Raw genomic sequence first — 7,565 nt, forward strand, 5'->3', positions numbered from 1 at the left:
GAGCAAACAAATCTGTGTTGGAAGAAGTACAGCCAGAATGCTCCTTAGAAGCCAGGATGGAGAGACTTTGTTTCACATACTTGTGGACATGTTATCAGGAGGGACCAGTCTCAGGAGAAGGACATCATGCTTGGTAAAGTTAAGGGTCAGTGAAACAGAAGATCTCCAACATGATGGATTGACGCAGTGGCAACAGCAATGAACTCAAATGTAACAACAATTGTAAGGCTGGTGTAGGACTGGGCAGTGTTTTGTTCTGTTGTGTATAAGGCCACTGTGAGTTGGAACCAACTCAACAGCACCCAACAGCAACAACTGTGTGAGTCATTTCCTTGAGCTAAATCTCTTTTTCTCTCTGTGTATAAGCTTCACTGGTTTTGCTTATTTAAAGAACCCAGCCTAAGACATTATATTTTCAGCATCTCTTATAGGTAGGGCTTTGGTTCTTATAATGTAATATGAAGACAGTGTCACGTGAGTCTTCCAGGAAAGTCCCTAAAGGGAGGAGGTTCAACCTTTTCTGACCTTCTTCCATTTTACTGGTAAGAATGTGGAAATTATGGCTGGTGTTCCAACAGTCAAACAGGACCATGAGGTGGACTCCACGGTCTGATGATGGCAGAACGACAAGATAGAAGGACTTAGATCTCTGGTGATTTCACAGTGGCAATGGCGTTAAGTGCCACTGAGTTGGTTCTGACTCATAGCGACCCTGTAGAGTTTCCAAGGAATAGCTGGTGACTTGGAACCACTTACCTGTGGTTCAAACCAATCTTTTGGTCCAGTGCTTTATCCCACAGTAGTGATGCTGTTGTTCTTGTGAAGTGCCATCGAGTTGATTTCGACCCATAGTGACCCTGTGTAGGGTTTCCAAGAAGCAGCTGGTGAGCTTGAACCACCAACCTTGAAGTTCACACAACTTTGCAGTCTGACGCATTCGCCCACAGTGCTACACGAGGACTCCAGTGGTGATACCGGCCCTGAATTCTTACCTCCAGATTTTGTTTATATCAGAAACAAACCTCTATCTTGTTTAAACATCTATTTGGGTTACCTGTCACTCATTTGCTGTTGTGTTAAGTTCTGTCAAGTCAGTTCCGACTCATAATGACCCTGTATAGGATTTCCAAGGAGCAGCCGGTGGATTTGAACTGCCAACCTTGTGACTTGTAGTCCAATGCTGATCCTACAGTGTCACACTAGGAATCCATAGCTCAATCTTAATTCAATCTGATTGATAACACCTTCCCCTAAAATTTAAGTGAAATCTCTATTTATTCTTTAATGAGTTTCTCAATCTGTTTACTAAACAAAGGGGGAAAAAAAAGAGGCTTTCCTGTAATTTTGAGGGGGCTGCTTTAATTGGTATCTTTGGAGGAATGTCAATTTCTAACCCTAAGGCTATTTTCTTCTTGTATTTGTTCTCAGAAAGGACATTTGTTAAAATATTTGTTACAACTGATTGTGTTTGTTCATTTAAAGGGCAAATCATGTCCTAGGAAGTGGAATTTGTTCACCAATCTTGTAGCAATTTACTGATGATGACTTTGAGTGTATCATAATTAACTCAACCAATAATAAAACAAAGTAATAGAGATGCTCTTGTACTCAGTAATACGTCCCACGGTCTTTACTCTGGCAAACATTGTGTCTTGCAAGCAAAAATGCAGTATCTAAAATCAAGTGATTAATGTGACGACTCGCATAGGATCTCTTTTTTCCACAAACCCAGCCCAAAAGGGAATGTGAGGGTACCTGAGCATGCTCTCAAGCTTTTTTTTTCTGCTGTCCCTGGTGTCCTTGCCACTGGGCTGTGGCTTTGAGATCATGATATTCGTATCCCCTTGTAATAAACCCTTTGAACTCACATTACCCTGCATTTGGCAGTCTGACAAGATGGGTTAAAGCTGCATTCCTGCCCTGACCAATCAGAACTCTACTTATCAAGATACACACCCACACGCAGAGGGAGCTCATTCCTGGATCTCCAGTGCCATCCGAGAGAGACTTGGGCATTGAGTTTGAAGCATGTTGTAGAACAGGCTTTACTACTAACTAACTCAATGATCTGTGTAGCCTTTCAACTGGGCTTTCGGTCCTTACTTGCCGAATCAAGCCATCAGAGACCCTCCCCTTGAAACAATGGTGTAAAATTTTCAAAATGAAGTAAATAGCAAAAATATGGTTACTTGGAAGTTGTTGTTGTTAAGTGCTGTGTACTTGGTTCCAACTCATAGTGACCCTGTATAGGGTTTCTGAGGAATAGCTGGTGGGTTTGAACTACCAACCTTGTGGTTGGCAGTCCAGTGCTTATCCAAGGAAGGTGACACCAGGAAGTTAGGAGGAAAACAGAACCATGAAGGCAGCAGTGGTCAAAAGAACCCTCTGCAATGATGGAAGTGTCCTAAGGCTGTTCTGTCCAATACGGTAGCCGCCACACCACAGATGTGGAATGCTGTTAGTGTGAGGAATGGAAAGGTTCATTTTATTTAATTTTCATTCATATAAATTTAAGTAGTAGCAATTCTGAGAGATATCCTTTGGGTCAGATAGGACTTCTGGTAGAATAGGGTGGTTGCTGTGTGTCATTGAATCCATTTCAAATCACAATGACACTGTGTGACAGAGTGGAATGCCCGTAGGGTAAACCAAAGGTGGTGCAGTGACTAGGTGCCAGACTGCTCACCAACAGGTTGATAGTTCAAATCTACAGGGGAAAACATAGTAATCTGCTTCTGTAAAGATTACTTTCTTGGAAATCCTATGGATCAATTCTATTCTGTAGGGATCTACTTGAGGGCACATAACGACAATAATCTTTATAATAGTAAACCACCAGGTCTTTTTTCCCCATAGAACTGCTGGTGGATTCAAACCACTGACCATTCGGTTAGCAGCTGAGCGTTTGACCACGGTGATACCAGCGCTCCTTATAGTAGATGTTATTGCTATTTTGTGCGTTGAGTCATTTCTGACTCGCAACATTATGTTCCTCAAAGCAACCCTGTGTAGGGTTTCTGAGACTGTAACTTTTCATGGGGGCAGAAAACCTCGTCTTTCTCACAAGGAGTAGCTTGTGGGCTTCAGCCGACAAGCTTGTGGCTAGTTCTCATTCTAGGTAACCTGAAATTTTGCCCTAGTTTTTTTCATTATCATGATCTAAATCATCATCGTCATCATGACATGATTTTATAGCATCTACCATTTCCTGGTGTGGCACTGTGGGTTGATGCGCTGGCCTGCAGGGTTGGTTTGAACTGCAAGGTCAGCGGTTCAAGCTCACCAGACGCTCCTCGGAAACCCAACACAGGGTCGCTATGAGTTGGAACCGACTCAATGGCACTTAACAACAACCATGTTGTGAGCCCTTATAATCCCAAAGTTCATGTGCTTAGCCATGATTATAGTGTGACAAAGGTCACTGTGACATTGTTGAATACTTGGCAGTTTCCTCATCTTTGACATGAGGGCACTGGGCCTTACAAATTCTCAGTTCCCCTTAAGTAGGAAGATGGTTACGATTTTCATGTGTTTGTACCTCCACCTCCACCCCAGGGACGGTTTGTACCATGTGCCCACGTGATTCTAAGAGTCTGAGGCCTCCAAGCACGGTTAGATGGTTTTCTAACCAGCCCCTGTACTTTTTCATAGATTGGTTCTAAAAACTCCTCAGGTGATTCAGAGTACCCAAAAGATCTAAAAATCTCAACCTGGGTCTGAACTTGCTAAAGTCAAAAAAGGAATTTTTTTGTGAACAATTTTGTTGACGACAGGTCTTGGTGAAAAGTTCTTTGTGTGTGTGTTTAAATTAGAAGACTGTTGTTACGTGCCATGGAGTCGGTTCCAACCCATAGCGACCCTATTTAGGGTTTCCAAGGAGTGGCTGGCATTATATTATGTATGTTTCCATTTTTGCCTTGGTGGCCAGAAAACTCAGAGTTCAATTTTCTGCTCAGTTGCGGTAAGAAACTGTTGAAGAGATTCCCTGGTATGGTGGCCTTTCTTGTCTTAACAACGTGCTTTTTTAGGGGGTGGTGGTGAAGGTGTTGCTATTCTGACTTTCTGGTTGTTCAGTTCAACTCATACCGAAAGTTTAGCTTGAATCCTTTTCAGAGTTAGACTGGTTATTAATGATTGTTGGTGGTGCCATCCAGTAGTTTCTGACTCATGGCAACCCAGTGTACAACAATATGAAACACTGCCTGGTCCTGCGCCTGCCTCACAATCGTTGTTAAGCTGCTGCCACTGTGCCAGTCCATCTCACTGGGGGTCTTCCTCTTTTTCGCTGACCCTCCACTTTACATAGCATGATGTCCTTCACCAAGGACTGGTCCCTCCTGATAACATGTCGGAAATATAAGAGACAAACTCTGGCCATCTTGGCTTTCAAGGAGCATTCTGGCTGTACTTCTTCTAACACAGACTGGTTTGTTCTTGTAGTCCCCGGTATTTTTAAATATCCTTCTCCAACACTGTACCTTAAATGCATCAATTCTTCTGCGGTCTTCCTTATTCATTGTCCAACTTTCACATGCATATGTTGTTGTTGTTGTCGTCAGGTGCCATCGAGTCAGAACCGACTCATAGTGACCCCATGCAAAGCGGAACGAAACAATGTCTGATCCTGGGCCAACCTCACTACCACTGCCACACTTGAGTCCATCAATGATGCCACCTGGCCACTTGAAACATTTACTTATGAAGATCAAAGAGCACAGCCTTTGATATGGATTATATCTCAATGTCAAGAAAACAAAAATCCTCACCACTGGACCAATAAACAATATTCTTATCAATGGAGAAAACATTGTAGTTGTCAAGGACTTCATTCTTCTTGCATCAACTATCAACACTCGCGGAAGCAGCAGTCAAGAGATCAGACGACGTATTGCACTGGGCAAATCTGCTGCACAGGAACTTTTTAAAGTGTTGAAGAGCAGAGATGTCAGCTTGAGGACTAAGGTGCGCCTGACCCAGGCCATGGTATTTTCAATAGCCTCATATGCATGCGAAAGCTGGACAGTGAATAAGGAAGACCATAGAAGAATTGATCCTTCTCCAACACTGTACCTTAAAGGCATCAATTCTTCTGCGGTCTTCCTTATTCATTGTCCAACTTTCAATGCATATGAGGCTATTGAAAATACCATGGCTAGGAATGTTATCTGTCTCAGATTCTATGCAAGTGCCAACTGGGACAATAAGAATGACAAAGGGAAGGTTGCCATGTAGAATGAGGAGGCAGGAACAGGGCAGAAAGAAGGAAAGGGACAAGAAATCCTCAGGGTGCCTTAAAAATCAAGGAACAGAGGAGGGGAGGCAAAGAGGCAGCTTGGTGCCTGCACAAAACAACCATTTGGCCATTTAGCAGATTTATGAGATCTCTACATGCATGAGAAGAAAACATATATGCAATTTACTTCTTGCACTAAATGTTGCCAATTTCACATTTTGTTAAATCTGGATGTGAAGGATGACAGAAACCAGAACGAAAGCTTGCCATTTTAATAAAACAAACAAAAAAGGACTGTTTATTAAGCTGTGTTTTGGCGTGTTTAGCAAAGACTCAGGAGGCCGGGTGATACATACAGGAGGTTAAGGATTTGACTGCTAATCTGTAGGTCAACAGTTCGAACCCACCACCCGATCCGAGGGCGAACGATGAAGCAGTTCGTTTCCTTAAAGATTTACAGTCTCAGAAACCCAATGGAGCAGTTCTACTTTGTCCTATGGAGTCCTGGTGTGGCGCTGTGGGCTAATGCGTCTGACTGCAAAGTCATTAAACTGCAAGACTGGTGGTTCAAACTCACTGGCTGCTCCTTGGAAACCCTATACAGGGTTGCTATGGGTCGGAATCGACTCGACAGCACTTAACAACAACAACAACAACTTCGTCCTATGGGGTCATTATGAATCGGAACAGACTCGACAGCAGTTTGGCTTTTGGGTTCAGCCAGACTCTTTGTACATTCTGGAACAGGGGTGGGAAATGTCTGGCCCATGGGCCATATAAGGCCCTGCCAAGGCAACTGCAGTTCCAGCCATGACATTGCTATTGTTAAATGTTGTTGAGTTGGTTCTGACTCATAAAGCCCTGTTTTCTGTAGAGCAGCTGGTGAATTTGAACCAATGACCTTGCAGTTCAAACCGACGTTGCGGTCCAGTGCATTACCCCACAGAGCCACATCAGGACTCCAGCCATCAGATTGTTGTGGTTGTTAAAGTGCTGTCGAGTTGGTTCTGATTCATAGTGACCCTCTATAGTGTTTCCAAGGAGTAGCTGGTGAGCTTGAACCATTGACCTTGTGGTTTTAACCAACCTTGCAGTCCAGCGCATTAACCCACAGCGCCACATCATTAATACCACAGAACTCATGTCAGGGGTGAGTTCATTAAATGTTTGACCAAGTATAACAGGCTAATTTTTAAGTGGACAATTTTGTGTGGCCTGTGAATGATGTTATAAATTTTGGCAGAAAAAAGGTTCTCCACACCTGCTCTAGAACAATTCTCTCCATGCACATTCATGACATTTTAGGGCTGGTTATCTGGCAATATGGAAAGGGGACTGGATGTGTCCCCACCCACTGGCCACAACCTGTCCCATATCCTCTCAGGAGAAGCCTGGCTCCCCTACTCTCAATCAGCCAGTGAAGAGATTGAGTCTGGGGTCAGCCCTATGGGTTAAGCAGGTGGGCAAAGCAATTACCAACTACAGGTTAAATGCAAAGCCCACGACCAAGAAAGAACCAGAGTGAATGTCATGGAGGGATGGACCAGATGGGGAAACAGAAGCAGTCTCTCAATGAGAAGGCCAGATGGGAAGTCTGGATGTGGCTGGAATATGGGAGCTGAGCGGGAGTTGGCAGCAAAAGGAGGGGACGAGTCAGTCTAGACCAGAGTCACAGAGGTCACCCAACTCGGAGACCTCTCCCTTATCTGAAGGGGAGAATGTCTATTAGTTCTTCTTGACACAGTCACTTTGGTGATCATGAGGTGACAGGTGTGGAAACACAATTATATGGAAGATTGACACGCAGGCGTCTCCATTCACTTCAAGTATCTAATCCATCTAGTCTAAAGTGCTACCAAACCAAGTTCAACATTACATTAAGAAACACACACACACAAATCCACAAAACACACTTTGTGAGGGTCCTTCAGTCACCACTGCAGCAATGCCACAAACTACCTCAAGGGGGAGCGCTAGCACACAGGCCTAATGCTCAGGTTCGCTTGGGACAACTTTTCTCATCTGTTCTTCACACATGTTTTGATTCTGTGTCCACCTCTCCAGACTTCCAGTCTCACTCATTTCCCATTCTACTTCTCACTGTTGTTAGGTGCCGTAGATTCGGTCCTGACTCATTACGACCCTGTGTAGCATTACTGAGGAGCGGCTGGTGCTGGTGGGTTTGAACCTCTGACCTTGCGTTTCGAACCGACTTTACGGTCTAGCGCATTATCATTCAGTGTCACGCCAGGATCCACCTGTTGTTGTTGTTAGGTGCCATCGAGTTGGTACCAACTCATAGCGACCTTATGCACAACAGAATGAAACACAG

At 44.0% G+C, this 7,565-nt stretch overlaps 1 protein-coding gene across 1 annotated transcript in view; it reads right to left on the bottom strand.

Moving 5' to 3' along the window:
- The window catches only part of BTBD11 (BTB (POZ) domain containing 11), a 441,647-nt gene that overhangs the window by 139,482 nt on the left and 294,600 nt on the right, over positions 1-7,565 (bottom strand). The window lies entirely within an intron of this gene.

Source organism: Chrysochloris asiatica, unplaced genomic scaffold (assembly GCF_000296735.1).
Source record: "Chrysochloris asiatica unplaced genomic scaffold, ChrAsi1.0 scaffold00076, whole genome shotgun sequence".
NCBI classification, from domain to species: Eukaryota; Metazoa; Chordata; class Mammalia; order Afrosoricida; family Chrysochloridae; genus Chrysochloris; species Chrysochloris asiatica.